At 41.6% G+C, this 24,613-nt stretch overlaps 2 long non-coding RNA genes across 2 annotated transcripts; both read right to left on the bottom strand.

Moving 5' to 3' along the window:
• Positions 1-893: 893 nt before the first annotated feature.
• Positions 894-3,655, bottom strand: LOC135274866 (uncharacterized). The gene is made up of 2 exons (XR_010342585.1): positions 3,503-3,655; positions 894-2,671 (listed from the first exon to the last, which is right to left on the bottom strand). It is a non-coding gene; the product is annotated as an uncharacterized LOC135274866 (long non-coding RNA).
• Positions 3,656-17,813: 14,158 nt separating this feature from the next.
• Positions 17,814-24,543, bottom strand: LOC135274865 (uncharacterized). Its single transcript, XR_010342584.1, has 3 exons — positions 24,413-24,543; positions 19,696-19,806; positions 17,814-18,047 (listed from the first exon to the last, which is right to left on the bottom strand). It is a non-coding gene; the product is annotated as an uncharacterized LOC135274865 (long non-coding RNA).
• Between the last annotated feature and the right edge of the window lie 70 nt (positions 24,544-24,613).

The raw sequence follows: 24,613 nt of genomic DNA, 5'->3' as shown, positions 1-24,613 counted from the left end.
TCTCTTCCTAATCCAGCTATACCCAACATAACCCCTATGAAACCATCCTAGGGGAGAAAGACGTTCCACCTTTTGGCACTCAATATTTTCTCCTCTGGGCTTCAAATGTTTTTTCAGGAAACTTGCATTAGTAACTTTTTCTTTCTTTATCCTTTTAAAAATGATTTCAGTTTTACTTGTAGCACATTCAATCATATGTTACCAAAGTCGGTTCTGGTTTTAGTTGGAACTCAGTTTCCTTACCTGTTGCCTGAAATGAGTCTTTCTGCACCTAGTATGTGTCCTGTGGTGGGTGACATCCTCCTAGGGGTACTAGTGCCTCATTCTTTAGCATTCTCAGAATTTTCTTGCTTCTTCTACCTCTTACATCTCCTTAAAAGCTCATTTTTCCAGTCTGAGAGATGTCTCTCATCCAGAACTCCTTTTACAAAAAATAATGATTGACAGGCCTTCAGCTTTCATTCCATTTTTCAGTTCTGACCACCTTCTCCCATGGCCTATGCCAAAGGTTTCTGGCTACATACCAGCCATATTAGCTCACAGTATGTTCTGTTTAGCCCGTATGGTGCTTTTAAAATTTTTTGAACAGTTGCCAACACTTAAAAATCATGAAATTTATATAAAAACTGATTTTTTTCATTTCTCTTGAAAAATAGGAAGACTTGGCTAAACCAGGTGTGTATGATTATATGGCAACAGTCAACCAGAGCTGAGTAGTCATTTGACAAGGTGCATCTGCAGTTCACTGCCTCAGCCAGCCGAGCGCATGCGCCGTTAAGTTATCTGCCTGCTCTTCCCTTTAGACATTAGCCATTCTCCCACATCCCACTATCCTTTCAGATTATTCTAGGGTCTTCGACTGACCCTGAAGAATTATTCAGGACCATCAAAGAAATCTTTTAGAATTATATTTTAAAATAAAAACACCACCACCTCCCAACATATGGAAAACAATGAGACATAACTTTCACAATGAAAAGAATGATCAACTTCTCATATATTTTCAAAATAAGAATATAAATAGATGTTGGTTAGTTGTCCAATTTAGCGCAACCTGGGAAACCACTGGACATAAACTCTGACCTTCCATTTAGCCTAGCCCTCCCTGACCCCAATCTCCTCTAGCAAAGCCTTCTGAAATAAGATCTATAAGATGACCAACAATGCAATGCAACTGTGGACAAAAATACTGACATTAGATTTGCCATGGCCACTCATCACAAAGTTTCTATTGGCTTTTGGCCCATTTTCAGATATCTGTATAATGAGGGATAAATTCACCAATATCCCATTAGAGTTACTAAGCAGTCTCAGTTCAGTGGAGTATACATATATAAAGGTTTTATTTCTTCCAGTCACTGCCTTTAGCCATACCTAATTCATTCTCCATTTGTTGTCACTTAACACCATCTGGGATAGATTCCATAAATTTTCAGTCATGCCGAGCCAATAAAACTCAGTTATTTTAAAGCATCCACCTCAAATTTGATTTAAATCTCTTCCCTTCTTTGGATCTTTCTTCTGTGGTTTTTCAGAGAGCTCTGCAGACCCTGTTGCTCCACAGTTTCTTAACCGGCAGATTCAGCTTAAACTCCTCCTCTTCCTCCTACCATCACCCACACATGCACCCACCACATAGCTTCTTGTTACTGCCCTCCCCCCATCTCTGCACTTACTCAGGCAATCACCTTGTGGGCAGGGCAACACGCCTACAACCTGGCTATCTTCTGACCCACAGTCAACTCACTCATCTCTGCCAGAAACAGTGGTAGGGCAGATCCGACCCCTCTCCTTCCTAGTGTTTCTCTGTAGGTGCTTCTTCCCCCAACCCAGATTGATGTAGAGACAAATTAGCCAGTTCACAACCTAAGCAGATATTTAACCAGGGCATCTATCCATTCCACTGAGGTTGCAAATCTTACAGGCCCGCAGCCTCTGAGTTCTCTCTTGCCTTGGTGAGGGAAAGGAAGGTGAATCATCTCTTCTCTCTCTGGGGAAGAGAGGTGAATCATCTCTCATTCCAAATCCTACAGATTCTCTAGTTTCTCCATTGAGGCTCACCCTTTCCTCTCCCCAGTCCTTTGTTTATAAAGATGAAATTGAAGAACTGTCACATGTGGTAGGCTCAGCTTTGCAGACTCTGTGTAAGCCTTGAGGAAAGTCTTATGGTTGGCTGTTCTCTTCAGAAAACAGGGGCTTCACAATTTCACAATGTTGTTCTGTGTTCTGAGCCTTGCTGCCAAGTCTGGGGAAACGCTGTTCAACATCTTGTTACACTCTTCTCTTTGGGCTGGCTGAATCAGCTGGAGTCTACCAATGAGTGGCAGAAAACTTGGCCCAAAATGACCCTGGCATTGAGGAAGTATGTTGTCTCACTTACATAAAAAGTCCAGGCCAGGCGCATTGGCTCACACCTGTAATCCCAGCTCTTTAGGAGGCCAAGGTGGGTGGATCACCTGAGGTCAGGAGTTTGAGACCAGCCTGACCAACAGGGAGAAACCTCATCTCTACTAAAAGTACAAAATTAGCTGGGGGTGGTGGCACATGCCTGTAATCCCTGCTACTTGGGCGGCCGAGGCAGGAGAATCACTTGAATCCAGGAGACAGAGGTTGTGGTGAGCTGAAATTGCACCATTGCACTCCAGTCTGGGCAACAAGAGCAAAACTCCATCTAAAAAAAAAAAAAAAAGTCCAAATGGGATGATCTGGCTTCAGGCCATATTGATTTCTATCTCAAAGGGCATCTCCTGGTCCCTAGCTCCACTGTATTTCCTCTGGATAAAGAAACAGTAGATGGAAAAGCTCTGGGGTCCTTGCAGAGGCCCCCAAATCTCCATCATTACAAGCCAGCTTTCCCAATTGTGCAAACAAAAGTCCTGGAAAATGCCTTGGGTTGTGTGTCTGTCCCTGATTGTGTCACAGTGCTCAGTGATAGCTGATGTCACTCTGAGGGCCAGTTGAAGTTTGCAAATAACTTCACTCCATTCCTCTTAACCTCCTGGCATCCATCAAAGAAGACCATGGATTTTCTGATCCAAATGTGTCCAAACTTTAACTGAAGGCACTAGGTACATGCTAGGACCTGAGTTGAAGGTCTGGGCTTAGTAACATAATATAGCTATTTCTGTGTTTCAGACAGGCATAAAGACTAGTCGTTAAAAAATGTAGGGTCTTAGAGTAAGAGACCTGGATCCAAATCATTGCCTCACTGGAGCAGAAAACCTTAGAGAAGTACTTAACTTCTCTGAGACTCAGTTTCCCAAACCAGAAAACGAGAATACTGAGAATACCCAAGTCATTGGGTCGTTGAGAGAATGAAATACAATACCTGGCACAATTATTCTATTAATATATAAATACATATTATATATGATATAACATATTAATATATGTATTAGTATGTTGTCATGCTGCTATGAAGAAATACCTGAAATTGGGTATAAGGAAAGAGGTTTAATTGACTCACAGCTCCACGTGGCTGAGGAGGCCTCAGGAAACTTACAGTCATGGCAGAAGGGGAAGCAAACACATTCTTCTTCACAAGGTGGCAGGAGAGAGAAGTGCTGAGTAAAGAGGGTAAAGCCTCTTATGAAACCATGAGATCTTGTGAGAACTCTCAGTATCACAAGAACAGGATGGGGTAGGCTCTCCCATGATTCACCCACCAGGTCCCTCCCACAACATGTTGGGATTATGAGAACTACAATTCAAGATGAGATTTGGATGGGGGCACAGCCAAACCATATCAATAGTTAATTTATATAATAATATAATACATAGTATTATATAATGTCTGGCACAAGGAGATGCTCAATAAGTGCTATTTTATTGCTAAGTACTTTCTCCTCTCGGCATACAGAGCAATACTATGGAAAACCATACTAAATTAAGAAGTTTCTAGAAGTGGCCCATTTGTTAGTTATCCCAGGCAGTAAGCAGATTTTCCTGCCATTTCTCCTATTATCTTTTGCAAATAGCAAATGGAGGACCTAGCATGAGAGATGGAGGGTAAAGGAGACTTAAGTATCTGAATTGTCTTAAGCACTGATGTGTGTGTATATGCATATATATGTATAGATGTGTGTATGTGTATTAATGAACATGCATATATTTGTGTAGATGTGTGTATGTGAGACTAGGATGTTTATGCTAGGATTATGCCAGCAGAGATTCACTGATCATTTCCAAAAAGCAACACAGGATACTTTGGAGGCTATGCCAAATTTAAGACACGTATGAATTTAGCAACACCACAAGACATTGCTGAGGCCTTCTACTCTTAGATATGTTTCCACAAAAAGAAGAAAATCAAGGCATTTTTGTGGTGTTATTTAAAGCAAAGCAATCTTGCTCAAATTTCATATTTAAGTAAATTGTAAAAATACTGATGGCATAAATTCACTTTTCTAAAATGTATTTTTAACATTTATTTATTTATTTATTTATTATTATTTATTATTTTTTTTTGAGACAGCGTCTTGCTCCTGTTGCCCAGGCTGGAGTGCAATGTCACAATCTCGGCTCACTGCAACCTCCACCTCCTGGGTTCAAGCAATTCTCCTGCCTCAGCCTTCTGAGTAGCTGGGATTATAGGCATGCACCACCATGCCCTGCTAATTTTTGTATATTCAGTAGAGGAGGGGTTTCGCCATGTTGGCCAGGCTGGTCTGGAACACCTGACCTCAGATGATCTGCCTGCCTTGGCCTCCCACTGTGCTGGGATTACAGGAGTGAGCCACGGCTCCTAGCCAACATTTATTTTTTAAAATAAATAATACTAGAATTGCACCTGAGAGATTTGTTTTTTATATCAACTAGAAATTGTGACTTTCTGTGACCTAAAATTTGTTTATTTGGGAGACAGTAACAATGAAGGTAAGCTTTCCAAGTATGCTATGTGAATTATGTTGAAATATTTGGTGTAACTACAGAAATGTAAATGTAGCAAGAGCCTATTATTTCCAAATTGTGCTTCAATTTATTTTAAGAATAAGATATCAACTAGCACCCTCTTGTGGAAATGATTATTTTAGATATTGGAAAAGAAAATATTACACAATAGCATGGTGGCACACATATCATAGATGTATTTTTTTCCATACACTCTTGATGACTTCAAATTAATTGCATAGTTTTGTTTATACACAAAGTCTAGGAGAAGATGTTAACGTGCCTCACAATGATGATTCCAGATTTATACCCTTACGACATTTTCTTCTTAAGTAGATCTTAAGCTGTCATCTGATTCAATTGGTCTAAGAATTTTAATTTATATTTCACTTCAAAAGGTTGAACTAGATAAGTACATAAAAATACAAATAAAAGTACTTTTTACAAGCTTTAAAACTGTGATCTCCTCTCTGTATTTTTTTCTTCTAGCATTTGCCCTGCCAAAAGTTCTCTTGATGCCTCCTCCCGAGGGGATAAGTTCTGACCCAGACCTGAACCAGTTCTGACCAAATGTGAAATCCTCCAGGAATGTCAGCCACCCTGCCTATCTCCAATTTTTATTGATTGATTGTTTTGAGACAGAGTCTTTCTCTGCCATACAGGCTGAAGTGCTGTGGCATGACCATAGCTCATTGCAGCCTAGAACTCCTGGGCTCAAGCAATCCTCCTGCCTCAGCCTCCCAAGTAGCTAGGACTACAGGCATGCACCATCAGGCCCAGGTAATTTTTAATTTTTTTTTGTAGAGATAGGGGTCTCATTATGTTGCCCAGGTTTGTCTTGAACTCCTGGTCTCAAGCGATCTTCCCACTTCAGCCTCCTAAAGTGCTGAGATTATAGGTATCACCCATCACACCCAGCTCACCTCCACCTTCTTAGTGGCTGGTCACCCTTGCTATATGAGAGTATATAAAAAAGAACAGTCACACTTGTCTAAGAGTGAAAGTAATTTTCTTGGGCTTAGAATTCTCTGGTATTCAAGGTATTCAAAGATAGGATGGTTAACTGCTTAGTTGGCAATTGACAAAATGTGTTCAAGTTCAGTTAGTTATTTGGGCTCAATAATCTTCATGGTCCCTTCCAATCTGACATTCTAAAGCCTTTCTATTTAGTCTAATGGCTAGACCCATAGAATGAACTAATCACTGCTGTTGCTCCTCTTTTATTCCTGAGATGGCCATTAAGATTTGAATGCAGACCTTGCAGCATTGGTCTGTACCTTTCCCTGAAATTATTCTTTTAAGTAAATCATTAGAACCTTCAAAGGGCCATTCAAAGTGCACTTTAGGCCAGGCAAGGTGATGAATGCCTGTAATCCCAACACCTTGGGAGGCTGAGGCAGGAGGATCACTTGAGCCTAGGAGTGTGAGACTAGCCTGGGCAACATAAGGAAACCTTATCTCTACAAAAGTGAAATAAAAAACATTAGCCAGATGTGTGTCTGTGGTCCCAGCTACTTGGGAGGCTGAGGCAGGAGGATCAGTTGAGTTCAGGAGATTGAGGCTGCAGTGATCCATGATCACACCACTACATTTCAGCCTGGGTGACAGAGCAAGATCCTGTCTCAAAAAAAAAAAAAAAAAAAAAAAATGGCAGTGTATATTTATCAGGGCACAGGACCATAATAGTAATATGAGGCCCTTTAACCATTAGTTTTAAACAATTATAAATAATCAAGGAATACATAAGTTTTCTCCAGCAGAGAACTGTCAGGTATAGTTAAGGGTGACGTGCTGATTCAGATAGGGAAATGCGCAATGTGGAAGGCAAAGGGGCACATATTCAAGGGAAACATGGAAGCATCCTGAGATGAAGGACAAGGGTGGGATTTGGGGTACAAATAACCCAATTCAAACCCTAGTTCTGTTTATGTTGTTAGATGAATGGCCCTAGGTAAGTATCTGAGACTCCCATGTCTGTCAAATAAGAATGATTATATTTACTTCACAGGGTTGTTGTAAGAATTAAATGGCATAAAAATCAATGAGAAGCACACAGCATAATACTTAATTCAAGAAGGCTCTCAAAACCTGCTAGCTTTACTTTTTTTGTTTTGTTTTGTTTTCCTTTTTCTTCCCCCAACCTTTATTTGTATGTTTGTGACAGAGTCTCATTCTGTTGCCCAGGCTGGAGTGGCAGTGTTATGCTCACTGCAGTCTCAAACTCCCAGACTCAAGCCATCCTCCTGCCTCAGCCTCCCAAGTAGCTAGGACTATAGGCGTGCACTACCAAACCTAGCTAATTTTTATTTTTATTATTTTTTTCTTTTTTGTAGAGATGGCAGTGTCACTGTGTTGCCCATGTTGGGCTAGCTTTTCTTATGGCAGAAAGTGTCCTTGATGTTTAAGGATTTAACCTCCAGGGGCTTGGGGTGGGGGGACACACTAAATGAATATTTATTACATAAAATTAAATTGTGTTCACTGATTATCCCTGGTAGCCTTACCTGATGAATCAGGGGGTGAGATCTCCATCTTCCCTAATATTTTACAATATTTTTCTAATAATCTTTGATTACTGATTGGGACATATTTTTATCTCTCAGCATTTAGATTCACACAATGTGAGTGCTCTTAGCTCGCTTGGATTCATATATCTGTGTGAGCAGATGTTTGAAATTTTGACCTCCTTTGCTTTTGCATTAAGGACATCTCTGAAAGCTGAAAACAAAAACTTTTAGGAACCAACTCTCGTTGATTCCTAAACCAACGAGACGCTTCTCGTCTCTACAGTGAGGAATCCCTGGGAACTTTGGTAGTTGAGGCCTGACTATTTAATAATTCAGTTAACTATAAAATCTGTTAGGTTTATAAACTTGGTGATCACAGTTTATGCTAGGAATTGATTTCTGAAGACTTAGTAGCATTCAAAAGATGCATAATTTAAGACATACTATTGAAGAATAGTATTAGTAATTTATTAAAGTAGTGTCACCATGTGGCAAGTGCAAAAATAGCATGTTTTAAAAGTAGCAATTTCTTATTAAATTTTAATTAATTGATTTTGATAATTTGATTGATTTTAACTTAATTTATTTTCATTTTAGTCACCATTGTTCCAAATGTTAGACAAAATTAGACTTTTATTGTTTTTTATTTGGATGACTTCTAGTGCATGTAATTCAAATGTACATAAAAGGCAATAACCCTATAGTTTAATTTTTGTGTTAAGAGCTTAATATTAAAATGGATTTCTGAAGCTAAGTGAAATGTGATGAAGGCTGGACTTGGATAATGTTAAATAAGTGTTAGGTTGCTTTGCTTTGTTTAGTACACTATTCAATAATTTGATTGAATCCCTGAGTAAAATAAATAGATAAGGGGCTAGGAGAATTGACCAGCATTAAAAATGTAAAGGTGGAGTTTTATGGACCATATGGCAGTCTGACCACATGCTAATTTAAATAAAATTGAAGAAACTTCAACAAGACATATGCACAATGAGAGAGAGAGAGAAAAAAAAAAGAGAGAGAGAGAGAAAGAGATTGATTTCAGTGGCTACCTGGAAGTGGAAGAGCAGCTGGAGGAATGCGATGGAGGGAGCTGGAACACAGTCTAGAGTGTTTAAACAAAGGACTACAACTGAGGAGGCTCTGGTTATTCCTCAGAAACCTGGAGTGAGAGATAAAGCACAAAGGTGTGTGGGGGTGAGAATGCAGAGCAAAATACAGGAGTCAACTGAAGATCTATACCTAGAAAAGTTGACCCTAAATTCCCAGCCACTAACCTCTCTGTATGCACACAACTCCAGGTAGCCAGACCCTTAGATCCTAAGAAACAAACTCGAATGATCTCTCTGGCTTTTATTTCATATAATGCTGTAGAAAAAAGCCTGTCTGGCCATGATGAAGTAACATGGACCAGATTTACCCTTCTGAAAAAAGCTGGACAAAATATATGAATCAGCAGTTTTTCAGGACATTGAACATCAGGCATTGAAGAACAGTGACTCTAAGAGATGGAAAACCAATGAAGTAGACAATACAGTTGGCACAGCTCACTGCTTGGTGAGAATTTCCAGACTGCAGCATAGGAGAGAAACCAGGCAGAAACCAGTGTTTTCCTTGAGTTGAGGACAAGGAGATGAGAATCTGGGGAATCCAAGTAAGCTAGATCACCAGAGAGGAGGACATGAACACAGGGGGAGCTCTGGAGACCCACTGAGGGCTCCTTTAAACATTCAGCTGAGTCCTATCAGTTGGTACATGTGTGAAGAAACTACCCAAGGCCAGAGAAAGAACCAAGGTAGAGGGTCAGGAAAAACATCCGTAGAACTCACAGGTTTAGGATTAGTGCCTGTTCCCAGCAGCTGACTGGAAAACCTCATAATTCACAGGACACTGGGTAGAGTACTCAGAAGAATTTTGCCACAGTAGTGGGTAAAATTAACCCAGATTAACACTGGCTTGATCCTGCTTAACAAAATATACAAGCAAATCTCAAAAGAGTTAATCTTTTATATTTGCTATATCTTTTGCTTGAATGGGGCTTTTTATTATTAGGTGTTAATCATACCATGCTTTAATATTACATCTTGCCATAAAATCTATTTTCTTCTATGTGAATATAATCATATTAGCTTTTTTTGTTTAGGTTTACACCATGTATCTCCATTAATTTATTTTTAATCTACCTGCTGTTTTCCCAAGCTTGATTTCCCCCTGCAAGGGTTTAGAAAATGTCCTCAAAGAAAAACACTAAAATGAATATGAGATTTACCATGTGTGTTTTCCTCAGGACTTTAACCCTTGCTATTGGGTGCCTGCAGATGATAGCGGCAGAAGGCAGATAATGGCTAGGCATATGGGGTGGGTCCCCAGTGAAACCTGACCTTCAAGTCGGAAACTGTCCCAGGTAAATCCTTCAACTGGATTGAGAACCCGCCTTGCCATTTGGCGCACTTTCCTCTGATTGATGGTCATTCTACACCTATTTTACATATACCTACCCTTTCCTAATTCGTTTTCTACACTTTCTTGCCCACATTTGAGTGATGCCTTTGCTTTGAACTTTTTTGCATACTCACAAACCAATCAGCACACACTCCCTATTCTGAGCCCATAAAAAGCCCCAAGCTCAGTCATACTGGGGAAATTTCCTGTGTTCAGGTAGGAGAACCAACCTCTGCATCCCCTCACTGAGAGCTTTCCTTTTGCTTCATAAATTCTACTCCACTCACTCTGATGTATGCGTTCCTAATTCTTTCGGGTCATGAGACAAGAGCCTGGACCTAGCTGAGCAAAGGAGAAAAAATCCTGCATCACAGACAGTTGTTTAATACATCTTTTCACTTTTTACAGTTTTTGTGAAAAGGTAAGCATGAATCCAGCTACTCCATCATGACCAGAACTGGCATTGTCCCATCTATTATCTAGTTTACAACATTTTTCCATTGTTTTCTCTCCTAGTCTCCCCATCCTTGTGGGTTTATGCCTTTTAACATCATTTTTCAGAGGGAGAAGAGTTAAATAGGTGCTCAACTTGCTGTGTTTAATCAGGAATCCTCATCTCCGCTCTGCTGGAGTTTTGCCTGAAATTGCACTTTTGTATACCTGTTTGCTTTCTCCCCTTTCCTGCTCACCTTTCCCACTTTCTTATCAGTATTTCTGGGGAGCATTTCTTTAATAAATGACTTTGTTTTCTCATTTCAGTTGGTACTTCTGGGGAACCAGACCTAAGGTAATTTGATATTATTCATGTCTTAAGTTAAAATGCATTTATATTCTATAATCATAATTTCCATGTTTATATAAACTTGGCTATATATTTACAAGGTTCAGTTTGCCATTTTTTTTTTTTACAATGGCTTTCACTTCAATTCCTGTTTGATTATATTTTATTATACGGAATGTTTTCTAAGATAGTTTTATGTGTACTATATTTCCCAAATTATTTTATATTTGCCTGCTATCTTTATAGCTTAATGACAGTATGTCTGAATGTAAGACATGTAAGGCTCAGTTTCTTTCCCTCAGCATTTTGCAGACAATGTTCTGTGCCTTTTGATACTAAATGTTACTAGAAGAAATCACAAAGTAGCTCAATTTTCTTCCCTGGGTAACTTTTTACATTTTTCCCAGATACCTGAAGAAATTTTATTCTTAAAATTCAATAAAGACAGGACATATTTCATTATGTTTCTAAATTTTATTGGAATAAACTGTCCTTTGAATCTGCAATGTAAATTCCTCCTTTGAGAAAGTTGTCTTCTATTACAACCTAAAATGTAAGTCATATTCCATTTGTGTATTCTATTGTGTATTCCATATTCTATTGTGTATTCCATATTCTATTGTGTATTCCATATTCCATTGTGTATTCTAACTCAGGGACACAGATTATCTTTATAGTCTGTGGGTTTTATATCTATTCTGCCCTTATTACGTTATCTGTATTTGTTTAACCTCTTTTCTTTTTTTTCTGTGTTCATTGAAATTGACTCCAGTTTTTTCTCCGAACCTGCAGTTGAATTGATAGCTGCTAGCCATGTACGGCTATTTGAATTTAAATTTATTAAATAAGTAAAAAAGCTTAAAATTCAACTCCTTGACTTCACTAACCCACTTCCAGTGTTCAGTAGGCACTTGTGGCTACTGTATTGAACAGTACAGTTACAGAACATCACAATCACTGCAGAAAGTTCTGGACAGTGCTGTTCTCAAGCAATAATGTATCTCTACCACTCATGGCATTTTTCCTCTTTCTCATTTATTTATTGCCTGCTTCCGTAATTGTATTATATTAGTCCTTAACACTTCTTTATAATCTTTTATTTCTATGTTATGGCTTTTTCTTATACAAATTAGTGTCCTTATCAACTATTGTGGTATAAAGTACACTAGGGAATTTTCCCTTTGGGAGGAGGATTGCTTTTTACTAGAACATATACTTTTATCTATTATTTGCACACTGCCTTTTTCATATTAGCTTTATTTATTTGGGGCTGAAATATATTTTTCCCTCCTTAAACTGGTTTATGTTTTTCCTGCTTCTCATTTTACTGAAACTTAACAAGGAAAGATTTGTCCAAACCTAGTTATCATGCTGGTAATGTGGCTGAATTCTTCCTTACTTCTTTTCTCTTTCCATTACTTTAGGAACTACACTGCAAGGGTCAGCAAATATGGCCTGTGGGACAAATTGGCTCATCTCTTTTTGCAAATAATTTCACTGAAACAGTTACACTCCTTTGCTCTTTGCCTCTGGCTGCTTTCATGTGCAATAGCAGAGCTGAGTAGTTGTGACACAGATCACATGGCTCGGGAAGTCTAAATATTTACAGTCTGGCCTTTTAAAAAAAATTGTGCTGACCCTTGAAGTGGAGTGAAGAAAGAATTATCTGTAGCTCAAGGGCATGGGGTAGGGTGAGAATAGAGTTGAGGACATTCTCCATTAGTCAAACTGGGCTGTTTCTCATTTGCAGTTTTGTTAAAGATGTTCAGTATGGTTTATTTAGTGTCTTAGTTCAGGCTGCCATTACAAAGTACTATAGATTGGTTGGCTTACAAACAACAGAAATTTATTTCTCACAGTTCTGGAGGCTGGAAGTCTGAGATAGGGGTGCCAATATGGTGGTTGGGTTCTGGTGAGGGTTCTTCCAAGTTGCCAATGGACAACTTCTTGCAGTATCCTCACCTGGAAGAGAGTGTGAGCAGGCTCTCTGGAGTTGCATTTATAAAGGCGTTAATCCCATTCATAAGGGCTCTACCCTCATGACCTAATTACCTCAAAAAGCCCACCTTCAAATACCATCAGCTTAGGGGTTAGGATTTTAACCTATGCATTTTTGTGGAGAACACAGACCAGCAGTCCATAACACATCACATTGCCAGGTAAATTCTCTTCCAGTCCAGGGATAAACTTGAGATTCGGATCATCCTCAAGCCTAGTTCAACTTGGACCTTAGGAATTCTGCTACTTTTAAGGAGATGTAGCTCAGTTAATACTCTTGCCCTATACTCAGGCACCAGTAATTTCTACGCCAGAGCAGAAAGGCTAATGAAAGGTGGGTCTGACTTCCTTACTGAGCACTATTAAGACTAGAAGAACATCACCTGGGCCACCCATCAAGGACTTTGGGTTCAGGATCTTCCCTTACCTTCACTGCCTCAGTTCTTATTTCTATTTCGATGAAGACTTCTGCTTCACCAACTTCCCTTTGGTGAGATATTGCAGACTTTTTTTCTTCAGCACTCCTTTTTAACACTTCTGAAAAGGCAGCGTTAGGAGTTTTCTAGAGCCCACACTATGGTCCTCAAAAGTGGTGGCTCATGCCTATAATCCCAGCACTTTGGGAGGCTGAGGTGGGAAGATCACTTGAGGTCAGGAGTTCGAGACCAATCTAGCCAACATGGTGAAACCCTGTCTCTACTAAAAATACAAAAATATCAGCCAGGCATGGTGGCATGCACCTGTAATCCCACCTACTCAGGAGGCTGAGGCAGGAGAATCGCTTGAACCCAGGAGGCAGCCATGTCAGTGAGCCAAGATTGCACCACTGCACTCTAGCCTAGGTGACAGAGCGAGACTCCATCTCAAAAAAAAAAAAAAAAAAAGAGCTTTGGTTTCATTGTTTAACAACTTCTGTGTGGTATATTTTTCTCTTTTCAAAATCTATTTGTTGTGCATATCTTAGATTTTTGCAGAAATAAAATTTCAAGATCTGGCTTTCTTCTGGCATCTGAAACGGGGGGATTTTATATACATGTTTTAGAAAACAATCAGTGAAGAATGTATTTGCAAAAAGCTGCTGTAGCCATGTTCTTTTGTTTTAAGGTGAATGATTTGCAGTTGGAATAACTAACCACAAGGAGGTGTGCTTCCTTTGACCTAAATTTCCTTGAATAAACTAACAAGTACAATATATACAGTTTATTCTGGCTTTTGCTTTTATGTAAAATGACCAATGAATAAAATCACACAACATGGATGCAGCATTTTAAAATTGCTCGCTGTTCCCCAGGAAGAGCTTTATGATGTGCCAAAGGATTATTTTTCTGGCATATTTCACATCCTTTCGCTATTTGTTGAATAGCCTTGAAGAGATCCTTTTCTGTAAATATAGATTGGACCATTCGATGTGTATTCTCTATACCCATATGGAAGGTTTGATGCAGGGTTTTAAGTACTTTTCACTGACTGGCAGCAGGTAGAGCACTTTTCCATCCTCTGTAGCTAGCCATCCTGAAGGAAGAAGATTATGCCCCAGGGAGATTGTCCATTCTACCTCTTCTGATGAGTATTGAGATCTAGTTCCCTGGAGAGGGTTTTCCCATATTAAATGTCCTTCTATATAAATTCTCATCTAGCTGCCCTTTGTGCCTCTAGGTCAGCTCGGTGATTGCCCTCTGCTTCCTGCTCATTTCCTTTCTGGTGGCCTCGGCAGTGTAAGACTGCTACCTCTTTGGGTTCTTGGACAGCTTGCAGTAATTCTAAAATTTCCTTACGATATTTAATGGGAGTTCCTGCCAAGGTTAGGAACTCTCTTTCCTTCCATATGGCAGCATGTGCATGCAGAACCAGGTAAGCATATTTGGAGTTTGTGTATATGTTTATCCTCTTTCCTTTTCCTAATTCTAGAGCTTGAGTGAGGGCTAATAGTTCTGCCAACTGGGAACTAGTTCCACGAGGAAGGGAATTATTTTCAAGCACTGTTTGGTAGCTGACTACTGCATATCCTGCCTTTTGAGCTCCATTCTCCATAAACGAACTTCCATCAGTGTATAGGTTAAGGTCAGGATTGGCTAGAGGAGTTTCTATGAGATCCTCTCGAGCTGCCTAGTTCTGGGATATAACCTGCTGACAGTCATGTTCTTTGTCTGCCCCTTCCTCAGGAAGAGAAGTAGCTGGATTGAGGGCTGCACATGTGTGCAGCTGAAGTACAGCCCTTTGAGTATTGAGGTCTGATATTTGAGTAAGGGTTGTTGGACAGCCATAAGCCTCCTTTAGAGGCCAGAATTACAGCTACATCATGTGAAGTCCAGACAGTTAGAACTTTCCCTTGCACTATTTTAACAGCTTCTGAGACCAGTATAGCCACCGCGGCTATGACCCACAAGCAGTGTGGCCAGCCTTTGGCTACTGCATCAATTTCCTTACTTAGGTATGCCACCGGTTGTGGCATGGTCCCAAGTCTGGGTGAGAACTCCCAGTGCCACTCCTGACTTTTCCACAACATATAGGGAGAAGCTGTTCCCTGTAGGAGGGCTTAGAGCTGGAGCCTGCAGTAGTGCCTGCTTCAGGGTCTGAAAGGCTGCCTCAGCTATAGGGTCCCATTGTATTAGATAGGTGTTAGCCTTTTGGGTTTCTTTAATCATCGTGTACTGAGGGTTTGCTATTTCACCATATCTGGGAATTCACAACCGGCAGAAACCAGTTATTGCTAAAAATCCTGCATCTGTTTTAAGGTCTTTGGCCAGGGAAGGCCATTATGGATTGGAGACATTCTTTATCAAGGGCCCGAGTGCCCTTAGACAAGACAAGCCCTAGGTATTTTACCTCTTGCCTACAAAGTTGGGCTTTTGGTTTGGAAACCTTATATCCACAGGTGGCAAGAAAGTTTAGGTCCTGGGTGGCCTGCTGACACTGGGTTTCTGAGTTTGAATTAAAAGTAAGTCATCCATATATTGAAGAACCAGGGTACCTGGAAGCTAGAACCAGGTACCTTACAGAACCTAGATTTGGACATTCCAGACAGAAAGTGGGCATATGCTGTAATGAGAAATATCTCACCTTCATTACTAAGGTCTTGAGCTAGAGCCTGGCTAAACAAGTGGTGGCTATCTCAAAAGCACTGGGGTAACATTGTCCAGGTGAGCTGAGAATTCTGGTCTAAAGGGTCTTTAAAGGCGAACAGAAACTGGGAGTCAGGAGGTAATGGAACACAGAAAAAGGCATCCTTAATGTCCAGGACTGTAAATAATTGTGCCTTTCCTGGTATTTGAGAGAGTAAGGTGTACAGGTTGGGGACAGCTGGGTATAAAGGGATCACACCTTCATTAATAAGCCTGAGATTTTGCACCAGCCTCCATTGTCCATTAGGTTTTTGTACTGCTAAAATTGGAGTATACAACGGCTGTTACAGGACTTTACTAGACTCTGAGCTTTTAAGTTCTTTATAATATTCTGTAGCCCCTTTTTGGCTTCCAGTCTTTAAGGGGTACTGTCCTTGGTAAGGAAAAGAGGTGGGATACTTTAGCCTTATTCTAATTGGGCATGCATCCTTTGCCCGTCCAAATTGTCCATCCATTGCCCAAACCACAGGATTAATCCCTTCTTGAAATAATGGGCAGCACAGAGGGATTTCCTCCCTGATGATGTTTATATAGATAATGGCTCCTGCTCTGGCTAACAGGTTCTGCCCTAGTAAGGGAGTGGGACTTTCTGGCATTATGAAGAAGGCATGGGAGAAGAGCATATCTCCCCAGTTACAGCTTAGGGGCTGGGAAAATTATCAGGAGACTGTTCATCCTAGGACTTCTAGGACAGTTACAGACTTGGAGGACAACTGTCCAGGACAGGAAATTAAAATGGAGAAGGCTGCGCCGGTCAGTGTCCAGGAGGAAATTAACCTCCTGGCCCTCTATGGCTAGCTTTACCTGGGGCTTGGTGAGGGTGATGCCTTGTGCTGGCACTTGCCCCGGGAACCCTCAGTCCTGCTGTTGGGTCATCTGGTTAGCCACCTCAGGTCCTAGGAACCTTTGTCCCCTGGGATAGTGTGCCTTTCAGTGATCTCCTTGGCATAGCAGGCAAGGATGAGGTGGTGGTCCATTTCTCTGGGGGCAATTTCTTATATGGTGTCCTGTTAGGCCGCGGTGGTAGCAAGCTCTGCCAGACTGGAGGCTAACTCAAGACTTTCTCTCCTCTGAGCCCCTTGGGTCTGCTTGCCTGAAGGCCATGACTAGAGCTGCGGCTTTTCTCTGGTCTCTCCTGTCCCTTTCAGCCTGTTCCTCCTGGTCTCTATTATAGAACACTGAGGTTGCTAAGGTTAGTAATGTTCTAGGTTCTGTTCCGACCCAGGGCCAGCTTCTGGAGCTTCCACCTAATGTCTGCTGCTGATTGCATAATAAATTTGTCTTTTAGTATTAACTGACCCTCAATGGATTCTGGCAACAGGGGAGTATGCATTCTTAAGGCCTCCTATAACCGCTCAAGGAAGGCTGTTAGGTTTTTTCCCTTTCCCTGACTTATGGTGGATAACATTGCATAGTTCATGGGCTACTTCTTAGTTCGCCTTAATCCCTCAAGAACTCAGGTTAAGAGGTGCCTATGACTCCAGTTCCCCTGTTCTGAGTCAGGATCCCAGTGAGGGTCCATGCTAGGGACTGCTTGTCTACCTGTAGGAAATCTATCCTTCTTCTCTGGCATCATTGGTTATGTACTTGACCAAGGTACCAGGTGTCCCCAAACTCTTGGGCCACTGCTAGAGCAGCCTCTCTCTCACTGCTGGTTAGGGTCTGACTAAGCAATAACATATCTTTCCAATCCAATTCAAAGTACTGACCCAGGCCCTGCAGAACATCTATGTACTTGTCTGGGTCATCTGAAAATTTTCCTGTCTGCCTTTATTTGCTTTAAGTCAGAAAGTGAAAAGGGAGTGTGCACCTTGGTGGGACCAAATTCTCCCACTGCCTGTAGGGGGTAGAGTTGGGGCACCATAGTAGCTTGAGGTGCCTATGCCACTTTGGCCTTCCCTGATTCCACTTGGGTGGCAGGAGCTGAGGAGACCTGGTTAGCTTCGGTGGAGGAAGGAGCTACAGGGAGTCCTAAATATGGGAGTAGTCCTGAGGAGGGGCCTGTAGGGTATAGGGTACAGGTCTTATATAGCTGAGGATTATTCCTTAGACAAAAGAAAACTTGCACATAGGGGACCTCAATCCATTTACCTTTACTCTTACAGAACAGGTCTAATTGTACAATGGTGTTATAATTTACACTTCCCTTAGGAGGCCAGGTTTCTCCCCTTGCAGAGGGCATTGCGGCCATGCTATTTGGCAGAGAAAAATGAGCTGCTGCTTCTTCAAAGATCATGTGTCAAATTGGTCCCAGTTGTCCACGATACATTTTAATGGAGACTTTGCCTTGGGAAGAGTAGCATGCATCTGAAATCGAACACAGGAATGCCCGCATCCCTGGTTATTCCTTGCAACTGCTAGGCCTGGGGCATCCCCTAGTTATACAGTGCCAGCCCTGGGGCATCCCCTAGTTATAGCACCTCGTAATTTCCTTGGCCCAAGATGTGTGATCATCTTCCGGGGCTGCCCCATGTGCTTCGTTTAACCATATTTACCAGCGCCATGGCACATGCTCACTGTCTACATGTCCCCATTGACCACCATAAGGACATGTGGACTGCTAGGATTAGTAGTTTGTACCACTATGTCCCTGAACTAGGCCAGTGAGGCTTGGGTAATGGGTACCAATATTCCCTAGCAAGAGTTTAATTAACATAGGCCTGATTATAAAACTGCCCTAGGATGATACTTCTAGGGAGGGACCTCTAAGCACAATGGTCCTAAAGAAGGCTGGATGACCACATGGCAGAGGCTGAAATGGTGCCCTCAGGACCCAGGCCTCCTTCCCCACCCCATTTTCCATTATGGGAATATGCCCTAGGGTTGTGGGGCCTGTAATTAACTATTTGAGCCCTGGACCAGGTCTGACTATGGTATTCTAGATGGAGAAGTTCCGCCATATGGAGAGCCATTCAGTTGGATTGGGAAATTTGCAGGTGACAAAAAAACCATTCAGTTGGATTGGGAAATTTGCGGGGTGTCCTATAGCCTTCAGCTCTTGGATCCCCATTCAAACCCCAGTTAATCCAGACCCTCCAGGGATTTGAGCCGGTGACCTTGGCAGCTGCTAGACCTACGTCCTAGCCACTGCACTAGCAGGCTGCCTTATAGAAACCTGGATCCTGGATGTGTGGGTCTGAAACAAATGAGCGGCACGCAGCTGTGAGTCTGAAAAGCTAGGCGCATCTCACACAGGTAGCTCGTGCAGCCCTGGGAAAGCACACCCCCTGCAGTGCCACTGTCCCCCATGGCGGCCGCAGGGACCACGTGTGCGAGTTGGGCACCTCCCTCAACGCACCCAGCTCGGCTGGCAGGGTTCCCTTAAGCATCCCCCGAGGAAAACAATGCCGTGCCTGGCAGTGGCGGGGGCCCAGACTGAGCCTGGATGCTGGGAGGGCTCTCCTGGCTCGGTGCGACCATGCAGAAGCCAGCCGCCACGCCCCTGCTGGCAGGCTCGGGTTAGCTTGCCCGCTCTGAGGTGGTGCCCCTGTACCTTTTAAATTCTGGCAGCCACACTATTTAAAGGTGGGCCTCATAGTGTGCACAGCAGCCCACTAGGCAGGTTCACTTCATGGCCAGGACTACGCGGCCAGCAAGCAAGCAGGCTCGGCGTTCCTGGGTTAGCAGCAGCTTGAGGGGAGCACGCTCCCACTCCACTCCGCTCAGGTGGTGCCTGCTGCAACATGCAGAGCTCCCAGGCCTGGCCTGGCCATGCCCCCACCCCCTTCCACAGGCAATTTGACCCAGACAGACAGCAGAGAGAAAGAGATAAGATTTGGAGAAACCCGGGCGTAGTGACTTTAAAGGTGGATGGCCCACTTTCTGCAGACACCTCTGGGACTCCTGCGGTCCCATGCAGGCCCGGTGGCCTCTGTGCACGGTGCTCTCTCCTTAACTGATTTAAGAGAAGCGATAGGACAGATTTTAGCAAGTGAAAGTGGTCCGATGCACTCACCACTCTGAAGTCCTCTCCTGGTTGGCTTGCCACAGATGTAACCAAGTGGAGGGATGGGACTCAGCTCCCTCCTCAATGGTATATGCCCTGAGGTTCTTGGGCTACCCTGCCCTAGGAATGAGAAAGAGATCCTGGTGGCATAGTAAGTTTACTGGTCAAGTAAATATCGAACCCAAAGAGTTTTGCAAAGAGCAATTTATTAGGCAGAGAGAGAAAGAGAGAGAAGTAGAGAGAGCTTCCACACTGTTGTGGGAGGGGATCCCCAAGAGGGAAATCCGCATAGGTAGAGGGAGAGACAGCTCCCACGTTGCCTTGGGAGGATATCCGGAGTAGGAGTCCACACAGGTAAGGTACAGTGGAGTTTTAACGTTGAAGTTTTTCCTGCCCCATTCATGTTCTTGTCCAATGAGAGGAGTTCTTTGAAACTTCCTCTGGGGTGACTGATCTTCAACTTTGATGCAGGATTGGTTGTCCGGCCTAGAACAGATGCCCTTCCTCCTAGAGCTTTTTGCGGGCTTTTTAAACAAATGAGCACACCTGAAATTTTACCTAGCCCAGGCGGGAAAGTTAGACAAAGAACTTTAGGTTCCCGGATGGGGAGGTGGATGGAGGCATGGCGCTGGGAAGTTTTTGCCTTTGAAACCACGCCCCTTGTGGACCCAGCTGATCCCCTTTTCTGTTCTTCTTCCTGCTGAGAGCCACTTTCAGCAGCAATAAAATGCCCCACATTTACCATCCTTCTATTCTTCTGTGTGACCTCATTTTTTCTGGACGCAGGACAAGAGCTCAGGAATCATGAATGCAGATACAAAAGGCCCTTTACTCTTGCTGATGGAGGGCACCTGACTCATGCGAAAAGGCAAAGGGCCCATTGAGCTGTTTACACTTAAGTCGACTGTGGATGGCAGAGCTAAAAGAGCACTGTAACATGCTCTTTGGGGCTTTGAGAGTCACAGGCAGCCCCCTAATCACTGCTGCGGGGCCCTGCATGGAGTCTGCTCCTGTTGGCGTCCAAAAGTGCTCACCCTGACTCCTGCACCCACTCACTTGCATGCTCCCTCCCACGAGGGGTGGAACACAGTGGGTCTGAGTGAGTTGAGTTTGATCCCACCAGCACCGAAGCAGCTGGGTGGTTCCAGCGCTGGTGCATGCCAGTCCTCACCCTTTTTTGCTCATGTGCCCTTGTTTGCTCATGTGCCCTTGTTTGCTCACAACTCCCATGAGGAGTTGTGAGCAGTAGGTTGAGTAAATGAGGCACCCCTGTCATGGGTCCCATGAAAGGGTCAGGGAAATACCCTGCTTTGCTAGTCCTTCAAAAAGTAACTACTACATCATCTATTTTTAATAAAAAATGTAAATACTATTCAAATATGCTAATGACACTAGTCAATGTCTATGAATCTCACATCAAATAGTCCAAACTTCCTCAGACAGAAGGATTTTCACTGTTCAAAAGTTCTGCCACACTGGGAAATAAAGGAGTAGACATGGGCTGAGATTTGAAAATCTACTACCTGTACTTTTTTTGGTCATAGAATATGATTATAAACTTCAACTTTATTACTGACTTAAACAAGGTCACTGAAGCATTTCATGAAAAGTTCCTGATAAATAGTATCTAGGACTAGATACTATTTAGTAGCTGAAAATGATGGCAGAAAATATATGGGCAGCAATGAAAATAGAATGTGGCTAAAAATGTTTAGCAATTTGATAGAAAATATTTAGATTAAAAAATATTTAGATTAAAAAATCTGTGTAAATAGATGAATAGGTTGAATTTTTGGGAAAAATAGGTTCAATTAATTAAAGACTAAAATGTAACATGACAAAACAGAATCAATGGTGGCAAGTATTTATATACTATTTTAATAGCATAGAAAACAAAAACAAAAAAAATCTGTTAACTATCGGGGAAACAATTGACAGAACATTTATTAACTTTTAAAGTAAGTTTAGCCTTTAAAGCTACCTCTACAAATTTTAAGTTTGGCCTAAAGGTTTCTCAACACACAGTGAACTGTAACCTAACCAGATGTGTAAACAGGCTGTAATCTACTCTTACACCAATCACTGTGTTGCAGCCAATTAAAGGTAGGCAACTGTTCAAACCTTGTTCAAGTAACGTAAACACCAAGCTGTAACCAATCCAGCTGTTTCTGTAACTCATTTTCTTTTCCTATAATGTATTTGCTTTATTTGTCCATAATTCTTTGATTACGTGGCATCACTGGAGTCTCTCTGAACCTGTTCCGGCTGAAGGAGGGAAGCGATTCAGGAATTGTTCTTTGCTCATTTTAATTTGTCTAAAGTTTGTCTTTTGACATAATGAACTCTGATTCTGCCAGATGTTTCTGGGAAAAATTGTTTTTCAGAAAAGACAATTAACATTTTTGATAATTTGCTACTACAAGTAAAGTTATGTTTCTGATCTTTTAACGGAGCCTTCTGTGAAGGTCTGAGACACTCCTACATTTTTAGTCTCATGGAATCTCATCTTTTTTCAATCTGAAAACAAAATGGAAATGTTTTTTCTCAACTTACTCTTTTTCTTAACCAAATAGGATTCCTTATGGTAAAAATAACTGGAAAAATAGTGGGTCCAACTATGTTTTCACAAAATATTGTAGCTTAAGTGAAATGCAAATATTCATAAAGTCATTTTATTACCAAAATAATTTATATTCCATAATGATGATTTACTGATTTAATTAATGAATTCATAAGAAAAGCAAACTCAAAGCCTATGGAATAAGCCTGGAAATTTTTGGTATCAGCTTTTCTTGCACATTCGTAAATTATAGCTGGGGCTGTATTTTGTGAAAAAGAACTGTGTCATATCTACAGTGTAATGAATAAATGATGTGAACAGAAACTTCACAGAGAATTATAAGTGACCAATGAAAATATTAAAAGATTCACCTCATTAGGAATTAGAAAATAAAAAATGAAAGCAAGGCAATATTATTGACATGTATTTACTTGAATTTATCAACAAAATAACTGGTGAAACTGATAGAATTACAAATTATCAGAATATTGTTTATTTGTAAGAGATAGTTATTCCTCAAATATTTTCTAAAATAAATAATATGAAAAATATTAAGAAACCTGAATTAATATTTTGTAACTACATGTTCCCACTTTGGGCAGTTTCCATTTTTTTAAATATTCTGATGTCATTTACATTTTATTCTATAATAGTTTTATGTTTGAATGGATTAAAATCTCAATGCCAGTTTTTTTAGTTTTTCATTTTTCCCATTAACATCTTTATTGCTGAGTTATTTACTCTGATTACTCTTGATTGAGTGGACTTTTTGTCCAAGAAGAATTTTTAAGAAGTGTTCCTGAGTATTGTATTTTTTGAGTTTTTGCTGGTGTAGGAGTATCATGCTCTACCAGCTTGGCTGTACCTAATATTATGGGGTCAAGCTTTTGTTCTCAGCCTTTTTTAGATACTGCACATTGCCACCCACTGGCATTGGATGTCACTGAGGAGTCTAAGGCCACTATCATCATTCCCTTGTTTTTATGTCTGGATGTGAATATAATTCTTTATCCTTGATGTGTAGCAACTTTACCAGGATATGCATTGGTATTAATCACTCCTTGTCAATTCTTCCTACCAAGGACTCTCCAGCCTCACTTCTCATCACCTCCTTCTTTGCTGGAGGCACACCTGCCTTGCCAACTGCCTTCCGTGAACTTATTATGGTTCTTCATATCCCTGTGGCTTGTTAGAGGCAAGTGAAATTTCCTCACGCTCTACTCCCACTCTTGTCATTTACTGTTACTATTCTAGCAGATTTAGCTCCAGCATCTTCTCAGTGAGACTTACTAGAGCACATTCCCCAGGTAACACAACAACTTTACCCCTTCCACCCTTGAAATGTAACATATATCCTTAGCATTAAGGGAATTACCATTCATATTTAAAACTCTCCTACTCAGGACTATGAGCTCCAAGAAAAGGGACAGGTAACTTACATCCATTTAACGACGCAGGCAATTTAAAGTCAAAAGTTCTTTTAGGCAAGAAATTGGGAAATTTGGATGGATAGTATGCAGACAATTACCAAGCAGCCAGTAAACAGGAAAAGTGATACTGTACAAATGTTCTGATCAGGCGGATATTCTAAGTCTTTAAACACTAATCGTATACCTGTGAAAGAAATAATACCTTGGGCCCCTTCAAACTGGGAACTGCTCTGGGCAAATCTGCCTCCTATTCAAGTCATCCCTTTGGCTTACAGAGATAGATGCATATTCTGATTGCCTCCTTTGGAAAGACTTACAACAAACTCAAAAGAATGCTACCATCTGTCTATCACCTACCTGTGACCTGGAAGCCCTCAGTGGTGTTGGGGGGCGGGGAGGGCTTGCTTTGAGCTTCCTTTCTGGAAGGAACTGATGTACTTCTTACATATTGATTGATGTCTCATGTCTCCCTAAAATGTATAAAACCAAGCTGTGCCCCCAACCACCTTGGGCACATGTCTTCAGGACTTCCTGAGGCTGTGTAACGGGCAAAATAAACTTTCTAAATTAACTGAAATCTGTCTCAAATTTTCGGGGTTCACATACCGTAGGTAAAAGTGTCAAAGAGAAGACTAAAGGTGAGCGGGTGGAAAAGCTTGAAGGCCTTTGCAAGGTTATTAGCTAAGCTTCCACCACGCAGGCTTCAAGAGTCCAAGGGAGTCTGGCGTCTGCTCACCTGTATCACGACCTCCCTCCTGGGCAGAAGGACATGCATGGTCAGCCCTTTCCATACTGATTGCTCGCTCTCACCACCACGAGCCATCTGGGAAGGAAAATTAATCCAGGCTTGTAACAGTATGCTCTCAGGAAACAGCCCCAGCCAGGCGCGGGCGGAGCTAGTTTCGCGCATGCTCCGTGCAGGCTCAGGAGCGTGCCG

The sequence above is a fragment of the Aotus nancymaae genome, unplaced genomic scaffold, assembly GCF_030222135.1.
Source record: "Aotus nancymaae isolate 86718 unplaced genomic scaffold, 86718_ANA_hifiasm-v0.15.2.pri h1tg000014l, whole genome shotgun sequence".
NCBI lineage: Eukaryota > Metazoa > Chordata > Mammalia > Primates > Aotidae > Aotus > Aotus nancymaae.
Note: the sequence above shows the minus strand (reverse complement) of the source record. Positions and strands in the feature narration are given on the sequence as shown.